At 43.3% G+C, this 20,738-nt stretch overlaps 1 protein-coding gene across 2 annotated transcripts in view; it reads right to left on the bottom strand.

Annotated features, from left to right (window-relative positions):
- STAG1 (stromal antigen 1) overlaps nt 1–19,661 on the bottom strand; it is a 405,253-nt gene extending 385,592 nt beyond the window's left edge. The window contains exon 1 of one of the 2 annotated variants that reach the window (XM_032265673.1): nt 18,406–19,661. The gene's annotated coding sequence lies outside the window, so the exon portion shown is untranslated. The remainder of the gene's footprint in view (nt 1–18,405) is intronic. The other variant, XM_032265683.1, reaches the window with a different exon arrangement.
- Between the last annotated feature and the right edge of the window lie 1,077 nt (nt 19,662–20,738).

Raw genomic sequence — 20,738 nt, 5'->3', positions numbered from 1 at the left:
TGTATCTGAAAGCAGCATGTAAATGCATTTTTGGCTATGATGTATACTATAAAGGGAGCACAAAGGAAGCCAGACTTCCTGAGTCTAAATCCCAGATCTGCTAATTACTAGCTATACGACCTTTGGAAAGTCAATTAACTTCTCTGTGCCTCAGTTTTTTCATCTGTAAAGAGACTTAACCCTACCCACTACACAGGGTTATTGTTTTATATATATATATAATATATTGACATGAGTGAATATATATAATACGCTAAGAACAGTAGCTGGCATCTAAGACATACTGTTAACTATTATATAATTACTATATTAGTTTCTCCACATCATTGTGTTTAAGAGCTACCATACAGGATAGCACAAATAGAAAAATTTCCATCATCACGGAAAGTTATATTGGACAGTGCTATATCAAACTACAGGATAGTTAAAATGCCTGATGAGATAACGCATATAACCCTCTTTCCTAATTTATTAGGAAGTGCTGAGTAAAAAGCACTCCTAAACCCTAAGTGTTTTTTAATCCAATATTTTGACATTTAACAAAGAACTTATGTTTCACTTCTATTTAATGAAACAAAGGAGGGATAGGGAGGGCAGGAGACTGACTTTTTTTTTTGGTTTTTTTTTTTTTTTGAGGCAGAATTTCACTCCTGTCGCCCAGGTTGAAGTGAAAGGCGCAATCTTGAGTCACACAGCGTCCGCCTGCCTGACTCAAGGGATTCTCCTGCCTCAGCTTCCAGAGTGGCTAGGACTATAGATGCATGCCATCGCACCTGGCTAATTTTTATGGTTTTTTATTTTTTTTTAGAGAGACAGGGTTTCACCATGTTGTCCAGGCTGGTCTTGAACTCCTGAGCTCAAGTGATCTGCCAGCCTCAGCCTCCCAAAGTGCTGAGATTATAGGAATGAGCCACTGCGCTTGGCCCAAACAAATAGAAAATTTCCTGTCTACCCTACATCAAGCTAACCACTAAACTCTCCCCTTCAGTGAATTGTACCATGCTTACAAAAGAATTAATTATATTCAAATACAATTATCAATATATTTTTAAAAGCGATTTAAAATATTGTAATATGCTTTTTTAACACAGTAAATAAGATCTAGAGATTAGTCTAACAATTAGCCTAATTTTGAAGTACTGAAATTGTACTTTAAAATAGCTAAAACATCTGTAGTTTCCTTTTTTTTTGTTTTTTTTTTTTTTTTGAGACAGAGTTGCACTGTCACCCAGGCTGGAGTGCAATGGCATGATCTCAGCTCACTGCAACCTCTGCCTCCCAGGTTCAAGTGATTTTCCTGCCTCAGCCTCCTGAGTAGCTGGGATTACAGGCATATGCCTCCACACCTGGCTAATTTTTTATTAATATTTTTAGTAGAGACAGGATTTTGTTATGTTGGCCAGGCTAGTCTCAAACTCCTGGCCTCAAGTGATCCACCCACCTCGCCCTCCCAAAGTGCTGAGATTACAGGCATGAGCCACCACACCAGACATCTTGTTTTTTTTTTTTTAAGAGACAGAGTCTCGGGGAGCAGTGGCACATGCTTGTAGTCCCAGCTACTCAGGAGGATGAGGTGGGAGGACTGCTTGAGCCCAGGAGTTATGGGCTGTAGCGTGCTATGCCAATAGGGTGTCCGCACTAAGTTCGGCATCAATATGGTGACCTCCCAGAAGCGGGGCCCACCAGGTTGCCTAAGGAGGGGTAAACCGGCCCAGAACAGAAACAGAGCAGGTCAAAACTCCCGCGCTGATCAGTAGTGGGATCGCACCTGTACATGGCCACTGCACTCCAGCCTGGGCAACACAGCGAGACACTGTCTCTTAAAAAAAAAAAAAAAAGCGAGAGAGAGAGAGAGCCGCCCTCTGTCACCCAGGCTAGAATGCAATGGCACAATCATAACTCACTGCAACCTCAAGTTCCTAGGCTCAGGCAATCCTCCCAACACAGCCACTCAGGTAGCTGGGACTACAAGCCCACACCACAACCCCCAACTAACCATCTGTAATTTAACATGAAAATAATTTCTAATTTCTGTTGGTGACAAAATAAGTATTGCTAATACAACTGCGATTTGTTGTCAACATTCAAAATTGAAGGCGCTGCTAAATTTCAGTTACAGGTAAAATAAAGATGTGATTATTTTGTCATCCAACTTCATGAACTCAACGTTCCTGGTTTTATTTGCTTAAGAGATTAGACTTTAGAGTCACAAAAATCTGGACTCAACATCTTTCTAGCTATGTAACATTGAGAAAAGGTACTTAACTTTTCTAACTTACCCATGAAATAGGAATAATACCTACATAAAACTGCTGTGTTGTTTAATTATTATGCATGTAAGCTACTTGACACCGTGTTTGATACATTTTCCGTAAATATGTACACTGTTATAATCACAACCAAGTCCTATCTATACATAGCTTACAATCCTCCTTGACCATCAGAAACTCAGATTTGGGTGGAGCTGGTCTGAGACAAATCCAAGACACTGCTATAGTTTTAAAGCTCTCAGGTAATTATAAGGTATAGCCACTGGCCTAAAGACAAAATTCAAACACTTTCGTTTGGCACACTAGGTACTCTGCTCATTGCTTACAGCTCCGTATTTTAATCACTCCTTCCCTAGGCACCCCATGCTCCAAACACAATCAAGTAACACTCCCTGAAGAGGTGGACTATAGCAGTGATTCTCAAACTTCAGCCTACATCAGAATCACCTGAAGGACCTGTAAAAATCCAGATTGCTCATCTCCAGAATGAGTTGGCAGGCCTATGGTGGGGGCAAGAATCTGCACGTCTAACAAGTTTCTAAGTAATGCTGACACCACTGGTGCTAAGACCACACTTTAGGAACCACTGGGCTATACGTCACAGCTCTGTCCCTTTGCATACATATGCTATTCCTTCAACTGGAATGTCATTCCCATCTCCAACATCTACTCTTGTCTGGCTTTCATTTCTCTTTCAAAACTCACCTAAGAATTCATTTCCTTCAGGAGGCATTTGCTCACTTCAACAAACCACCTCAAGGCATTCATTACCCACTATTAACTACAAAAAGAAAAATACAGAATGTTAATGGTACTAGAGCAAAGGGTGGATATCTGCTGGAATACACAGGTTCTTTTGTTAAGAATTAGAAAAAGCACTCTCCTCTGAACAGATAAACTAGAAAAAGGTGGAAAAAGCAAATAGAATTCGTCAAGCCGAATAAAATCTGATTTCAGCCTTCTCCTGCTACTTTGGCCAGGTATTTTTAGGCAAGGTACTAATCCCACAACCATTCATGGCAGCCCTGGCACTGTGTGCCACTAAAATACAAAGTCAGATAGAACACTTAGACCAACCCTGGACGGGAGAAGGAAAAGAGCAATAAGCCTATCATGTAAAGATTTCTGAAGAAGGTACTACCTAAGTTCCAAGTCTTCACGTGAACCCCTTCTGTACTTCGGGAAAACAAGAGCTGTGCTTCAATGTCTTTATAACCATGGTGTACGGCTCACTGTAATTGTTCAATAAATGCTTGATGAATGACTCAAAGAGTAAAACTGCATGAAAACACTTGATAACCTATCTCTTTTTCATCAAATAAGTGGCAAACACACATCCACCCCTGGCACCAGAAACTATAAGTGCTAACTAAATATCAACATATTATCTGGCCTAAATACTTATCAGCTAGTGGAAACCATGAATTATTCCAATAAACAAATGGGAGGTGTGGAGGCAAAATATCACACCTAGCTCTTCAAAACTAATGACTCTGAAGTCAAAAACTGCATTACCTGTTGGCCTAAATACTTATCAGCTAGTGGAAACCATGAATTATTCCAATAAACAAATGGGAGGTGTGGAGGCAAAATATCACACCTAGCTTTTCAAAACTAATGACTTTGAAATCAAAAACTGCATTACCTGTTGAAGACTTAACTTCATGATTATTTGAACAGGGACTAAAAAAAATTACAGGAAATCTTGGAAACCAGCTACCTGGTCAAAGACACTAATTTTAAAGATGAAGAAACTGAGGCCCAGAGAAGTAATCAATCAAATACACATAGCTAGTTAGTGGTAGAGTTACAATTAAAACACAGATCTCTATGCTGGGTGCAGCGGTCACGCCTATAATCCCAGCACTTTGGGAGGCAGAGGCAGGCAGATCACCTGAGGTTGGGAGTTCAAGACCAGCCTGACCAACAGGGAGAAATCCCGTCTCTACTAAAAATACAAAATTAGTCAGGCTTGGTGGCACATGCCTGCAGTCCCAGCTATTCGGGAGGCTGAGGCAGGGGAATCGCTTGAACCTGTGAGGCAGAGGTTGCAGTGAGCCAAGATCATTCCATTGCACTCCAGCATGGGCAACAGAGTGAGACCCCATCTCAAAAAAAATAAAAAATAAAAACCACAGAGATCTCTGACCCTACAGTAGTTTTGTTCTTCTTTGCCATGCTGCCTTTATATTATAAAATAAAGTCTTAAGTATCCACAACTTTTAAAAAAAAAAAAAAAAAAACCTCCTAGTCAAGATTTTGTTATCTGCATCCCAATGGGAGAAAAAAACAGTCTACCGTTTTATTTTGTCTAGAGGTAAATTTCCAACTTTGCTCTTGGTAAAGATTCATGCCCACCCTTCTGTGTGCAGAATTATAAAGGAAAAGCTAAGATTCATAAATAATCTTGATAAAGCTATCAAAATTCATCAACTACCAAAGCAGCATTACAATTTCTTTCCAAGATACAGCACTTTTCTAAAGAAAGAAAAAGAGCCTAACTTTTGAAATATGTTTACTAATAAGCAGAAAACACTAGTGATAACCTTCACCTCTAAATTAACCAGAGTACCTTATCGTCTGACCATTCTCATTAATAAAGTTTTAATCTACTGCTAGCCCTATATACTGTTGAGAACCAATTAACTAAAATTCTTTGCTTACAGAAAGTAACACCACCATTTCCCTAGATTATTTTATTCATCTTTTAAGATTAATGATCTTTGAATCTATGCAGAACACAAGGTAGTCTAGTGGTTAAAAGCTAACTTTTTTTTTCTTTTGAGGCAGCCTCGTTCTGTCACCAGTCTGAGTGCAGTGGCATGATCTCTGCTCATTGCAACCTCTGCCTCCTGGGCTCAAGCAATCCTCCCACCTCAGCCTCCAGAGGAGCTGGGACTACAGGTGCAAGCCACCATGTCCGGCTAATTTTTGTTTTTGTTTTTCTTTGTTTTTCGTAGAGATGGGGTTTCCCTATGTTGCCCAGGCTGGTCTCAACCTTCTGAGCTCAAATGATCCACCCATCTCAGCCTCCCAAAGTGCTGGGATTACAGGCATGAGCCAACATGCCTGACCAAAGGCTAACTTTTCAACATCTACAGCAGCCCACAACAGTGGAATACTTTTATTATTATTCCCATTTTACAGATGAGAAAACTGAGGCTTAGAAAGGTTAAAGAAGTTGCCCAAGTTTACAGACAGACACATGCAGTTAGAATTTGACACAGTTTAATTCTGACACCAGGAACTCTCTCAGACAGTGGACAACAGCTTTCTTAGCCATTTGTCATGTGACAGTATTTCCTTCATCTGTCAACACATGAGATTTTAAACTGCAAATAGCAGCACATGGCATAAATTAAGGCGCTGTTTCCCAAAAGTTACTTTTTTTTTTTTTTTTTTTTTTTTTTTTTTTGAGACAGAGCTTCGCTCTTGTTGCCCAGGCTGGAGTGCGATGGTGCGATCTCGGCTCACCACAACCTCCGCCTCTTGGGTTCAGGCAATTCTCCTGCCTCAGCCTCCTGAGTAGCTGGGATTACAGGCATGGGCCACCATGCCCAGCTGATTTTTTGTATTTTTAGTAGAGACGGGGTTTCACTATGTTGACCAGGATGGTCTCGATCTCTTGACCTCGTGATCCACCCGCCTCAGCCTCCACAAGTGCTGGGATTACCGGCGTAAGCCACCGTGCCCAGCCTATTTTTTGTATTTTTAGTAGAGACGAGACTTGAACATATTGGCTGGGTTGGTCTTGAACTTCTGACCTTGTGATCTGCCCACCTCAGCCTCCCAAAGTGCTGGGATTACAGTCATGAGCCACCGTGCCCGGCCCCAAAAGTTACTTTTAGGCTGTAAGAATAAAATAGAACACAGCCTAAAATGTTCTTCAACTTTTATACCTTGCATTATAAGAATTTCTGCACACTTCCTAGTTGTACTGTGTTGGAAATAAAAGCTCAGAGTTGCAAAGAAAACGACCACTCAAGCAAAGGATTTCTCAGCAAAGCAAATTTACTTCTGTAGAAGGGTGCTGCTCGCATGAGAGCACACTGAATAAAGGAGGAAAGGGGTTTTTATTTCTAATGCAGTTTGTCCCTGCTACTGTGTCCTACCCCCATTGGCTTGAATTGGACCGCGCAATCTAAGCTGAACCCAGCTGGCTAACTTGAAGAGTGCAGAGTTCTGAGTTATACTGGCAGAAAGGGCAGTTTTGGCAGGAAGAGCTGTTACAGCAGGAGGGGTAATTTACAGAGTTAGTAGCAGATGTGGGCTCTGTAGATCAGGACCTGCAGTAAAGTTATTCACTGAAACAAGGGAAGGGAGGCACAAAGCACAAGGAAGTCTGGACTTGAAAGCAAGGAACAAAGAACAAGGGAACCAAACAAAACAAACCCTTTAAAGAAGTACTTCTTGTATCTGACAATTCCCCTCTTTTAAGTATTATAACTCTTCCTCTTCAAATCTTTTTAATATGTCTTGACTTTGTTGCTCCACTTGGTTTTCTAAAAGAAAAAGCTCATTTGAAAAATGCAAGAGGGTCTGAGGAAGTTTTTGGTGAGGGCTGTTTTGATAAATTTTTGTATTAATCCTTGGGCACAGGGTAGGATGCAACATCCTACGAGAATAAGTACACCTATGAAAACTGTAAGAGAAGTTAATATTGAAGGCATAAGCCCTTTTCATTTACCAAACCACCTTTCCATAAAATGTGAGAAGGGGTCATTTATTCCAGAATTTTTGGCTAGTTCATTCAATAATGAGGTGAGACCTTGTAAAGCTTAAATTATCGTCCCACTGGGGACTGTGTTGTTGGGGATAAATGGACAACATTAAATTCCATTCATAACACAGACTCCATCCTTTTCTGCTAGTATCATATCTAATGCTATTTTATTTTCCCAAGCAATTTGATTGGTGGGTCCTAATGATTCAGCTATTACCTTAATAGCATCCTCAGTATAATTAACAAATTGTTGTTGGTTGTAATAGATGTAATTCATCCAATCTACATTTTTATTTATTAACCAGAACAACCCGGACTCAAACTCTACAGGTATTTGATTTTGAGCTTTAAATTTATCTGGTTCCCCTAGTGGGACCCCAACAGCATCTATATAAATGTGAGGGTCAAACGATCTAGGTGGGGCACTTCTTTTTACTCGATTCTGATTTTGTTGCTGTGTTGGTAGAATGCCAGGGTGAAAGGGATGGCCAACTGGACTAGAGCACAAGTGCTGCTCAAATTACTTGGCAGACAACTCAATAGTAGTCTTCTGCAATACCACCATACATTTACTCAAGAGTGAACAAGGGCAGTTTGACTGGGAGGTTCTTAAAGGCTTCGTTTCACTGCACCCTTTAGATCTCCAAGAGGTAGAGGGAATGAAGGGCAGTTTCGGCAGGAAGAGCTATTACAGCAGGAGGGATGATTTACAGAGTGAGTAGCACTGTTGTGAGAGACACAAGGTAAAAATAACATCTGAGGCCAGAGGCTGGATGGCTCTAGGGGGCTGACCTGCAGAGCCTTTGACTTCAGGAAACAGCAGTAAGAGAGTCTCGCACACCTTACTGCCCACCACGCAGCGCATGCCCGATCGGTTAGAAGGCCATCCAAGTGGAAAAGGGACTATATGAGCCTTTGGCCTGCCTGCAGCACAAGCAATAACAGTTGCTTTTATTTAATACGTGAACAGAATACTTAATCCATTCCAACTAGGCATTTACATATTGGTATCCCAACTGGACTGCTAAAGTTTGTCCTAAATCTCCAATTTCTACACTGCTGACTATGGCTTTGTCATTGGAAAGAATAACAGTTTGGTTGAAAGTAGGTTCAAGAGAAGGAGAAAGGGAAGGGGGTGGAGGATCAATGAAGCGCATTTCAAAAGATCCTATTGGGTCTGTCCCAGAACGAATTTGAGCTCCTAAGCCATAGACGCAACTTAGAGAGTGGGGTTAGTGTTAGTGGAGGTGGAGACAGTGATGGAGATATGCACAGGGTTACACTGTTAAAGCTGGCTTTTGGCTTACTTTCTGCAGTCTTTAGGGGGTAAAGGAGAACAGGCCCCTGCCACCAACACAGGGCATAATCTATTTCCTCCTGGGAGACAGGACTCTTGTCATTAACATGTTTTATTAAAAGCTGACAAATCCCACCCTAATTCGACCCCAAACTTTGGCCAGAAAACTGAGGGTTTGAGGATTGGTTCTTGGGTCCAAATGAAACAATAATATTTTACCATTTGTTTTTCTGTTTGTTTTTTGAATTTTTTTTCTTTGTATTTAGTTCTCTCATTACCCTTCCAATATTTTAACATGAGACCTACTGGACTAATAGGGGGAATATGATTGCTATTAGCCTTATCCTTCCCATTTCTTGCCTTACTTGGGGCATTTTCCATCCTCAGTGCTGGTCAGGCTCAACCTCTCATATTAGAGATTTCTTGCCTTCCCCTTTCCTAAGGGCTCAGACCCCCTTACTGGAGATTTCTTGCCTTTCCTATCTTGGAGGTCTGGTGTGAAACTGAATTCCTCATATTAGAGATTTCTTGCCCTCAATTGTGCATCTCACACACACACACACACACACAGAGTCAACCTCCAAGATATTCTAACTACCGAGGAAATACTTTGTCACCCCCTGCAACGTTTCTTACCTTGGTCTGTGTGCAGAGTTACCTGGTCACTGCAGTATCTAAGGATCCTTCCCGCCCCCATTGCTTTGGGTACCTGATCTCCTGTTTGTGAGGCCACCACAAGGTGGTAGGACATGTATTCTCCCAAGAGGTGATCGCCAGCCCCTCCCGAAGAAGAATGGGAATCCTGGACAAGCCCCCAAATTGTTGGAATAAAAGCTTGGAGGGCAAAGAAAACAAGCACTCAAGCAAAGGATTTCTCAGCAAGGCAAATTTACTTCTGCAGAAGGGTGCTGCTCGCAGGGCTGCAAAAGCATACTATAACAAAGGACGGAAGGGGTTTTTATTCCTAACACAGTTTGTCCCTGCTACTGTGTCCTGCCTCCATTGACTGCAGTTAGGTCACACAATCTAAGCTGAGCCCAAACGGCTAATTTGAAGAGTGCAGAGGTGTGAGTTACAACGGTGGGACAGGCAGTTTCAGCAGAAAGAGCCACTGGGGCAGGAGGAGTAATTTACAAAGTGAGTAGACTATGTGGACTCTGTAGGTTAGGACCAGCAGGAAAGTTGTTTACTGAAACCAAGGCAGGGAAGCACAAAGAACAAGGAAGTCTGGCCTTGAAAGCAGGGAACAATGAACAAAGGAACCAAATAAACCAAACCCTTTGAAGAGGAACTACTTCTTGTATTTGACATACTGTCTCTGCTAAAGAATAGAGGCTGACTACCTCTCAGTGATAAGACAGGAAAAACTGTAACCTGATATAATCATGGCCAACCAAGCTTCATGATAAAATAGGGAAGCAGGAACCCCAAAGGAGAGAACCACATCATCCTCATGCTTGACTACATATAAAACATTTATTTTCCGCCTCTCTAAGACTGAGGAGGTAGATAGGGGTGTCTCAAACTACCATGTGGACCTTTAAACCAATGTAACAATTATGAAGAGAAATCTTGCCAGGGAGCCAAAAGTTAGTACAAGTAATATTTATTCATGTTCTCTTGATTAGAAAATAAAGGGACTCTCTTAAAAAACTCTTCTGACCTATGTTTGTCATTTCCTGACACATAAAAAGGATATATTGTTATTTGGGGCAGGACGGAGCACACTGACAATGAGAAGGGCATCTTCTACTTTTCTATTTTTTATGCTTCCCACCTCCCCCATCCACATTTTATTATCCCTGTTGTGCTGTTTTTTTTTTTTCGCTTTGGGTGTTTTGTTTCTTTTGCTTTTAATTATCTCTCAATAGAACAGAAGCTTTTCAAGAGAAGAATCTATGTATTTATCAATTTTGTATACCCACTACCACACATGGAGTAAGTACTCATAAAACATTTGCTGAAGGGCCGGGCGCGGTGGCTCAAGCCTGTAATCCCAGCACTGTGGGAGGCCGAGGCGGGTGGATCACGAGGTCAAGAGATCGAGACCATCCTGGTCAACATGGTGAAACCCCGTCTCTACTAATACAAAAAATTAGCTGGGCATGGTGGTACATGCCTGTAATCCCAGTGACTCAGGAGGCTGAGGCAGGAGAATTGCCTGAACCCGGGAGGCGGAGGTTGCGGTGAGCCGAGATCGTGCCATTGCACTCCAGCCTGGGTAACAAGAGCGAAACTCCGTCTCAAAAAAAAAAAAACAAACAAAAAAAAACATTTGCTGAATCTTAACCGAAGGATATTCTGCCATTCGTGACAACATGGAAAAATCTGGACATTGTGTTAAGTGAAATAAGCCAGGCAAATACCTTATGATCTCATTTACACAAGATGAAATAGAAAACCTGAATAGCCCTAAGTCTAGTATAGAAACTAAATTTGAATTTGTTATCAAAACCATCCCAAAGAGAAAATTCCAAGTCCAGATACACTGATACATTTTAAAATTCAAGAAAGAATAACAGTATTACACAAACTACTTCAGTAAATAGAGGGAACATTTCCCAACCTTTTTTATGAAGCCATCATAACCCTAACACCAAAACCTGACAAAGACATTACAATAAATCTATAAAGCAATATACCTAATAAAGAACTAGGACAAAATTCCTACCAAAATAATAGTCAATACAAAAAGGATACATAATACACCGTGATCAAGTTGGGTTACCCCAGTAACCAAGATTATTTTAACTTTTGAAAACCATCATTAATTTATTCATTCTACCACTGAAAGACATTCCAGTTTATTTCTGAATCTTGGCTACTGCAAGTAAGGCCACTATGAACATTCTGTTCCAACATCCTGGTACAAAAATACAAGGATTTTGGCCCGGTGCAGTGGCTCACACCTGTAATTCCAACACTTTGGAAGGCTGAGGCCAGCAGATCACCTGAGGTCAGCAGTTTGAGACCAGCCCTGACCAACATAGAGAAACCCCGTCTCTACTAAAAATACAAAATTAGCCAGGCATGGTGAGGCATGCCTGTAATCCCAGCTTCTCGGGAGGCTGAGACAGGAGAATCACTCGAACCTGGGAGGTGGAGGTGCAGTGAGCCAAGATAGTGCCATTGCACTCCAGCCTGGACAACAAGAGTGAAACTCCATCACAAAAAAGAAAAAAAAAAAAAAAAAACAAGGATTTCATTCATCAGGAATATAAAGACAGGAGTAAAACTCCTGGGGTTAAAATACATGAATCCTGAATTTAAAATACTAACATCTTTCCAAAAATGACTGTATCAATTTACACTGCTGCCAAAACTGAGAATATAATTTCTCTACATTCTCACCAATACTTGATATTATCAAACTTTTTAATGTTTGTCAATCTGATGGAAGTAAAATGGTTTCTTCTCATGGCTCTACTTTGCACTTTCCTTTTTACCAATGAAATTACAATTCAGTATTTTTCCAAGTGTGAGCTGCTGTGAATCATGATATTGCTTAGGGGAATTGCAACTTTTTTTTTTTTTTTTTTTTTGAGACGAAGTCTTACTCTGTTGCCCAGACTAGAGTACAATCTCAGCTCACTGCAACCTCCACCTCCCAAGTTCAAGTGATTCTCGTGCCTCGGCCTCCCAAGTAACTAAGACTACAGGTACATGCCACCACGCCTGGCTAATTTTTGTATTTTTGGTAGAGGCGGGGTTTCACCAGGTTGGTCATGCTGTTCTCCAACTCCAGACCTCAAGTGATCCACCCCTTCAGCCTCCCAAAGTGCCGGGATTACAGGCATGAGCCACTGCACCCAGCCACAACCAGCATTCTTAATAAAAAAAGATCAGAAAATATCAGAGTTCACTTAATAAAGATTAAGTACTATTTCATGAAACTTTTATTTTCATTGTGTATATGTGTACTGGACCACAACATAAAATGTTTTTGTTAACTGCTAGAAAACAAGTTAAAAGCCATTGCTATTGTGTTTAACTATAGCAAAACTCCACTGAAATACTTGGACAACTGAATGAATGGTACATCATTTTGGCCCAAAGCACAAAGGAATATATTTAATAAAGAAGGTAGGAAATTCTCATATAACCCATAAATATATACACCTACTATGGATCCACAAAATTAAAAATAAAATAAGCTGGGGGGGGGGGGAGAACAACATCCTTTGCTGCTGACTGGCAAAAAAAGAACAGATATCCGCAACCTTTGTGGTACCAAGGACCAGCTTCGTTTTCCATGGATGGAGTGGGGAATCAGATGGTTTCAGGATAAAACTGTTCCACCTCAGATCATCAGGCATTAGATAGACCGCGCAACCTAGATCCCTTGTATGCGCAGGTCACAAAAGAGTTTGCTCTAACATGAAATATGATAATCTAATGCTGCCACTGATCTGACAGGAGATGGAGCTCAGGTGGTAAACCTCACTCACCTGCCTCTCACCTTCTGCTGTACAGTCCAGTTTCTAACAGGAAATGGACCAGTATAGGACCATGACCCCGGGGTTGGAGATCCTTGATTTAGAACAGCGGTGTCCAATCTTTTGGCTTCCCTGGGCCACAATGGAAGGCCACACATAAAATACACCAATAACAGCTAATAAGCAAAAGAAGAAAACAAACAAAAAAAAACACCACCTCATAATGTTTCTAAGAAGTTTACAAAATTTGTGTTGAGCCTAATTAAAAGCCATTCTGGGCAGCATGATTTACAAGAGGAGAAAACTCTGACAGAAGCAAAAAGGGGTATGTTATGTAAAGAAAAAGATTCTATAAAACCAACTGGACTAATTCTAAGACTAGGCTTCTTTTGGCACTAAAAGGCAGGAACCTGAGATCCTGTTTTCTCAACCACCAAAATAACAGAAAACTTCCCATAGACACAAATCTCTTAATTCCTTCCTCAAGAATCTTATTCTGTGGCTTATGCAAGAACATCCTCTTAGCTTCCTGCTTCCTAGTTTTTCCCTACCACCCTAGCAAGAATCATCAAAATTCTAAAGATTTATATTTTTCTTCAGTCAACAAAGATTTATCAAGCCTCTATTATATTGTTTCTGCGTTAAAATATATCTCCCTCACAATTTTAATTCCCAGTTATAGCCTTTAAAGCAAGGGTGTCAAATTTTTTGGATTTCCTGGGCCACAATGAAGAATTGTCTTGGGTTACCCATAAAATAAACTAACAGTAACTGATGAGCTTTAAAAAAAAGAAAAAAAAAAATCATAAATCTCATAACGTTTTAAGAAAGTTGATAAATCTGTGTTGGGCTCGGGCTGGACAAGCTTGCTTTAAAGCTTGATATCCTTGGCTAACCTGTCTTAATTGCCTTTTAGTGAAAATATTTTGCTTCTTGGACTGCTAAACCACATACCATGACTAAACTTCTACAGCCTTACTCTTACACTTTCAAATTAACTATTCTCTTCTTAAGAATTCTCCCCTTGGCTGGGAATGGTGGCTCACGCTCGTAATCCCAGCACCCTGGGACGCCGATTCAGGCAGATCACAAGGTCAGGAGATTGAGACCATCCTGGCTAAAGTGGTGAAACCGCGTTTCTATTAAAAATACAAAAATTAGCCGAGCATGGTGGTGCATGCCTGTAATCTCAGCTACTCAGAGGGCTGAAGCAGGAGAATCACTTGAACCTGGGAGGTAGAGGTTGCAGTGAGCCGAGATCACACCATTGTACTCCAGCCTGGGTGACAGAAAAAGACTCCATTTCAAAAAAAAAAAAAAAGAAAATGATGTCCTTTGCTAGACCAATCACACCACAGCAACTGTCGAATGGCAATGATTGTGTCAATCTGTCTGCCACTTAGTGTGATGCAAGGCATTTAAATTCCTTAACTTCCACCAGGCACAGTGACTCACACCTGTAATCCTGGCACCTTGGGAGTTTGAGACCAGCCTGTGCAACATGGCAAAACCTCATCTCTACAAAAAATACAAAAATTAGCCGGGCATGGTGACACGAGCCTATAGTCACAGCTACTGTAGTCCCCACCTGAGCCTGAGGAAGTCAAGGCTTCAGTGAAGCATGACTGCACAACTGCACAACTCCAGCATGAGAGACAGAAAGACCCTGCCTCAAAAAATAAAAAAAAGATAAATTATTTAACTTCTCTGAGATTCAGTGTCATCTCAAAAACAGGTAAAACAAAAGGCATCAAGGAATAGCAAGAATTACATAATTTTTTAAAAAATCAAAATAACTGGCCAGGAATGGTGGCTCATGCCTGTAATCCCAGCACTTTGGGAGGCCAAGGTAGACAGATCGTTTCAGGTCAGGAGATCAAGACCAGCCTGACCAACACGGTGAAGCCTTGTCTCTACCGAAAATACAAAAAAAATTAGCCAGGCGTGCTGGAGCATGCCTCTAGTCACAGCTACTCGGGAGGCTGGGGCACAAGAATCACTTGAACCCAGGCAGTGGAGGTTGCAGTGAGCCTAGATCATGCCACTGCACTCTGGTTGGGACAGACTCAAAAAGTAATAATAATTTTTAAAAATTGGCTGGGCGCTGTGGCTCACGCCTGTAATCCCAGCTCTCAGGGAGGCAGAGTCGGGAGGATAGCTTGAACCCAGGAATTCGAGACCTAACTGTGCAATACAGCGAGACCCTGTTCTCCACAAAAAGGGGAAAAAAAAAGACAAAAAAAAAATTTTTTTTTTTAATTTAAAAAAATGTTCTTAATGCCATACTGTAAATGAAAGAAAAAATAATTATATAAACTCCCTTCTCCCACTGCCTCCCTTAATAACTTTTTAAATTTTAGGGTTTTTTTTAACTTCCTCTCAATGCAATAGAATGCTTTTACAGAGGAAGGCACTTAAACTAAGGTACCAGGAAATATGGGGGGAAAAAAAAAGGTGAGGAAAAGGCAATACAAGTAAGAGTAAACTGATCAAGTGGGATTACTGCTCTGCCTATATCCTCTCCTTATATGTCCAAAATCTGAAGAGGCAAATATGAAGATACTTCTTTTCCCATGGCAGGCAAAATTCTTAAGAACCTTAAATAACCCTCTGCTCGAGTCTGGCAAAGACCTGTAGAAATAATGGATTATTATTACTGCAGTTATGTTATATGACAAAATATAAGTCTGCAGATGTAGTTAAGGTCCTTAATCAGTTGAGTTCACCAAAAAGAAGACTATCTGGGTGGGCCTTATCTGGTGACCTTTTTAAAAGAGACCTTAAAGGGGAATCAGGGATCAGACACAGAAGAAATCAAGGAGACTGATTACTGCTAGCCTGGATAAATGCTAACAGTCATGTTGTGAACTGTCTATGTGGCCACATGGCAAGGAACTGAAAGCAGTCCTTGGCCAACAGCTAACAAGAAGGTAGGGACTTCAGTCACACTACTGCAAGGAAATTAACTGTGCCAACAAGTAGTGACCTTGAAAGACAACTCTGGCCACGCACAGAGGCTCACACCTGTAATCCCAGCACTCTGGGAGGCCAAGGGGGACGGATCACGAGGTCAAGAGATTGAGACCATCCTGGCCAAAATGGTGAAACCCTGTCTCTACCAAAAATGCAAAAATTAGCTGGGTGTGGTGGTGTACACCTGTAGCCCCAGCTACTCGGGAAGGTGAGGCAGGAGAACTGCTTGAACCCGTGAGGCAGAGGTTGCAGTGAAACCCCCCCCCTCTAAAAAAAGACAACTCTAAGGCTCAGAAATGAACTGCAGCCACAGCTGACACCCTGATTTTAGCCTGTGAGATGCTCAGCTATGCCTTCCTAAACTTCTGACCTATGGAAGCTGAAATAATTGTTAAGCTGCTAAGGGTATGATTTGTTACGAATTAAAAAAAAAAGCCTAATACATCCTCCTAAGGATATAAAGATACAGGACAAAGCAACGAGTAAAAGGGGAAACAAGAATGATGTATCTTTCCCCAAAATATATTATTTCTTCTTACAGCACTGAGATTATGAAGACATATAGAGCACCAGAATCAAGGGAAAAAAAGTTTAAAACTATATAAAATTCTATAAATTTTAAGTTATAGCAACTAAAAGGGTTTTTCACACACATCTTGTTACACAATCACCATATTACCCCATTTTATTATTTTTTTTAAAGAGATGGAGTCTTGTATGTTGCCCCGGCAGGTATCAAACTCCTGGGTTTAAGAGTTCCTCCTGCCTCGGCCTACAGAGTAGCTGGAAGGAACTACAGGAGTGCACCACTGGGCCCAGCTCCCCATTTTAGAGATGAAGAAAGTAAGGCTCACAGGGGTAACATCCTGAACACCACAAACCCAGGGGATGTTCAAAGTAACTTCAGTCCAGGGTGCACTCACTCTCCCCTGAACCATAGTGCCCTTAAGGCTTTAAAAAGAGCCAATCAAATCTACAGTCATTCTATTACTGTCTTCAAAGGAGGCAATCCTAGTAATACAACAAATTTCCATATTTTGCATCTATTTAAATATCCCAACACCGAAACTGAAGTGGATACAGAAAAATTTCCACTCAAAAGTAGTTCCTGAAAATGACCATTAGCAGCCCACTTGAATTTAATTTACTCAAAGTACATTTTAAACAGGTAAAGTAAAAAAAAACGTGGCAAAACACCTGTAGATCTACAACTTTAGGTAACAATTTGTCTTATAAGTATTCTTAATCATCAAAAGCAAGGAAATAACATTTCTGCTAAGTATTCCTAATCACCAAAAGCAAGAAAATAACATTTCTGCTTCTTTCTATTCCCTATTCCCCTGCTTAGTTAAAACTTTTTAGCCTGAATTCTTCATACATTATGAATATAAGAACAACGTACATTATACTACCATACAATAAACAAGTTGTTTTTATTTTCACTGTTCTGTATATTTCCCTAAGTGCTTCACCATGAGAATGTGCAATTTTCTTAAAACACGAGGAAAACTAAAATGTAGAGTCACAGTCAAATTCCACATAAGTTACAAATCACAACTTTGTGCCAATTCAGATATTTTCTCGTGTAAAGAAAATATTTGCTAAGATGCAAAATACAGTCCTTCTAGTCAGAACCACGAGAAAGAATAAACTCTATCCATCTTAACACCAACTTTAACAGCAAATAATTCTTTATCACAAATTGCAGTTTTTTTCTCTTGTCCAAAACCATCCCAAGACTTATACGCCCGGGGCACGATTCCCTGCAATGTGAAGAGAATCGATAACATTTCAAATGTGGGTAGATGGGAGTGACCTGACGGTCCTAAAACCTGAAAATTTTTTAGTACCCATACCATACAAGAAGCACCCAGTCCGGACCCTGCAAACGAGGCTCAGGTCCAACACCAAGCATTTCAGTTTCCCACCCCGCCCCCACCTCGAGAAAGGAGGGAAAACAACTTTTATTGGCCTCTTTCCTCAGGGGACTGGCAAACTAGCGGGGCAGTGCTTGGGCCTGGACACGTTTCATAAGGAGGCCCCCGTCGCGGACTCAGAGAGCAGACAGCTGGAGAGCCCGGCATGACGCCCCATCTCCCCCAGCCGCCACCCCGGCCCCACCCCGCCAACAAGAAGCCTGGGCCAGCCACCCCGCCGAGCGACCCCCCAGGCCCCAGCGCTGAGGCGAGCTCGTTGTCATGTGACGCCGCCGCCGCCGCTAAAACACGGCAGAAACGCAGGTCGGCGGGCGGCGGAAGGCATTCGCGCCAGCCCGCCTCGGCCCGGCCCCGCTGGGCGCGGGCGAGTCCCGAGAGCCCGGGCGGGGGGGCGGAGGGCGGGCTTGGCGGCGGGCCCGAGCGCGCCACAAAGGCTTCCGCGCCTGTCGCCGTAGTGCCCAGGCGGGCGGGGGCAAAATTTTCGGGGCCCGCGAGAGGGGTGGCGAGCGACGAAGGCGCCAGGGTGCCCGCCGCGCCCACAGCTGCTTCTCCGTGCAGTCGGACGACCCACGACCGCCGGGCCCCGCACAGGCCCGCGCGGCCTCCCTCCCCCGCGCAGGGCCCGCGCCCGGCCCGCCCGCTCCCCGCTCGCGCTCTCTCGCTCTCGCCCGGCCTCCATCTTGGATCGGCGCTTCCAGCCCCCGCGCCGCTGCCGCCGCATTCCCCCTCTTTCCCGCCCCCCGCCGCCGTCGCCGCCGCCCGCACTCACCTCAGCTGCCCATCCGGGCGCCACCGGCCGTCGACCTAGTTTCCCCCCAAAAGTCTCCGGTGTGTTATTCCCGATGTGGGGGGGTTGTTACGGGGTGGTCGCCGGGGGTTCGGGAGCGGGGGCCGCGCCTTCAACGGAGCTGCAATCCTAACCCGCCATCTGGTGGCATTTTCCACACGCCAATGGCGCCGCTGCAGACTTGGGTCCGGACCGCCCTCTGCTGGCCGCGGTGCTCACTGCCTTGCTGACGGGACGGGCCTGCCCGGAAAGGGGAGGGAGCTGAGGCGCGAGCTAGGGGCCGCGGTAAGGGCGCGCGCAAACGCTTTCCTGTGGGGATTGCGCGCACGCGCACCAGCGGGGCGGGAAACGTGGCCTCTGCGTGGCGGCCCCGCCCCCACACGGAGCGCTCGCGCAGCTCAGCCAATCGTGAGCTGTGTAGATTTCTGGGTAAGGGCGCTATGGAAGGTTCTTGGGCCGCCAGAGGCAGGCGGAAGGATGGCCACGGTGGCGCCTGCGCGTCCGGCTCGCCGGGTTGCAGCCCGCCATTTTTGGAGCTTCTTGGAAACCTAGGAAGGAACCCAACCCGGGTTCCTTCACCGAGGCTCCTCCCTAGTTCTCAGGGCCGGCGCTTTCCTCTTCCCCCGCCCGGCTGCTGCTGCCCCCATCCGCCGCTCTCGAGACGCGCTGCGGACACCCGAGGGCGAGGCCACGGCAGATCCCTGCTCCCACTTTACTTGAATTTAGCGAGGGCCTCACAGCGTAGCATTGTATTAACGATTTACAGTTGACAAGCGCTTTCACTAGGCGAGAGTGAAAAGGTTTCAAAGGAAGTGTTGGGGACTTCCCTCGCCATTAATGTTGACGAAACCCTGCCCGCCCCAGGCCGAGTGGCGTCACCCTGCCTCTGTAAAGCACATCCTTTCCGTGGTGCCGGCTTTGCGTAAGGCGGCAGCATTGGCTAGTTTGTGAAAAGAGAATATAACTAGACTGAGAAAATAGACTCAGCTGTGAAGTTGGATTTTTCCTTCCACAACCTAGGACTACTTTCAGTAGCTCCGAAATAGACATGAGAATCTTAGCCTTCTAGATACCAAAAGAGAAATAATCACTAAGGTGAAATCATGAACAAACTTTTATATTGAATGTCACCTCTTCCCTGATCACCACTTGCCCCTCCGTGGCTATGGCTCCTACCTTTCACCTGCTTACAAGTTTTCACTACAAAAGTGAACCCTTTCTTGGATCATTACCCCATGTATGACTAACTTCTCTATTGCTATAGCCAGCTCTATTTCAGTATAGAGTCGCTCAACTGTAGACTTCAGGGCCATTCTGCAGTAGGTTACTCCTATTTGTAGTTTCTCTTCCAAGGGTTACAAGATGTGTGGCTTTTCGCTGGAGGCAGTCATAACCAGTATAAACTTGTGACCGGACTCCTACTTATAATTTTATTGAGTTTTTTCCTAATCTCTGGCTGATTTCCTATCCTATTCTCCACAAAGACTCTTTCGAGCTTTCCATGTTATTAAAGATGCCAGTCCCAGTTCATACTAATAGATAAATTCATCCAGTTTCCTGGGCTCAAAGCTATGGGACTCCAATTCCGGTTTGACGTTCCCTCCATTGTAAAGTATGTGTGACCACCTCCTGCTCATGATTTCAAAACTAACCAAATTAGCCCAGAACCCTTTTCCTTCTCTACAGAGCCTATCCCTCTGCCTGAAACTATGTATGTCATCCCTTTCCATCTCCTCCTCCCACCACTACTTTCCTAAGTACTGTATCTTATATCGTAAATACCTTCTTATCCACTGGCTTCTTCCTTTCAACTTCTCAGGAGTTTCTGTTGCCTTGGCTTGGGTGCGGTGGCTCACACCTGTAATCCCAGCACTTTGGGAAGCCAAGGCCAGCGGATCACGAGGTCAACAGAACGACACCATCCTGGCCAACATGGTGAAACCCCGTCTCTACTAAAAATACAAAAATTAGCCAGGCCTGGTGGTGTGCGCCTGTAATCCCAGCTTCAAGAGGCTGAGGCAGGAGAATCGCTTGACCCCAGGAGGTGGAGGTGGTGGTGAGCTGAGATCACTTGACCACTCCACCCTGGGCGACAACAGTGAGACTCTTGTCTAAAAAAAAAAAAAAAAAAGTTTCTGTTGTCTTTTCTTATTCAGTACTGTTACTCCTTCCAGTTGCTATACTATCAACCTTCCTTTCATTGTCACATTTCTCAAAAGAAACAGTTACAGTTTTCACCAATCCCTATCCCTTCCTTGAAACCCTTTTTGCCTTTCTAAGATGCTTCCCTGAATCTACACCTACCTAGTTTGCTG

This window comes from Sapajus apella, unplaced genomic scaffold, assembly GCF_009761245.1.
Source record: "Sapajus apella isolate SASKATOON/1434 unplaced genomic scaffold, GSC_monkey_1.0 scaffold4, whole genome shotgun sequence".
NCBI lineage: Eukaryota > Metazoa > Chordata > Mammalia > Primates > Cebidae > Sapajus > Sapajus apella.
This window is presented reverse-complemented; position numbering and strand designations above follow the sequence as displayed.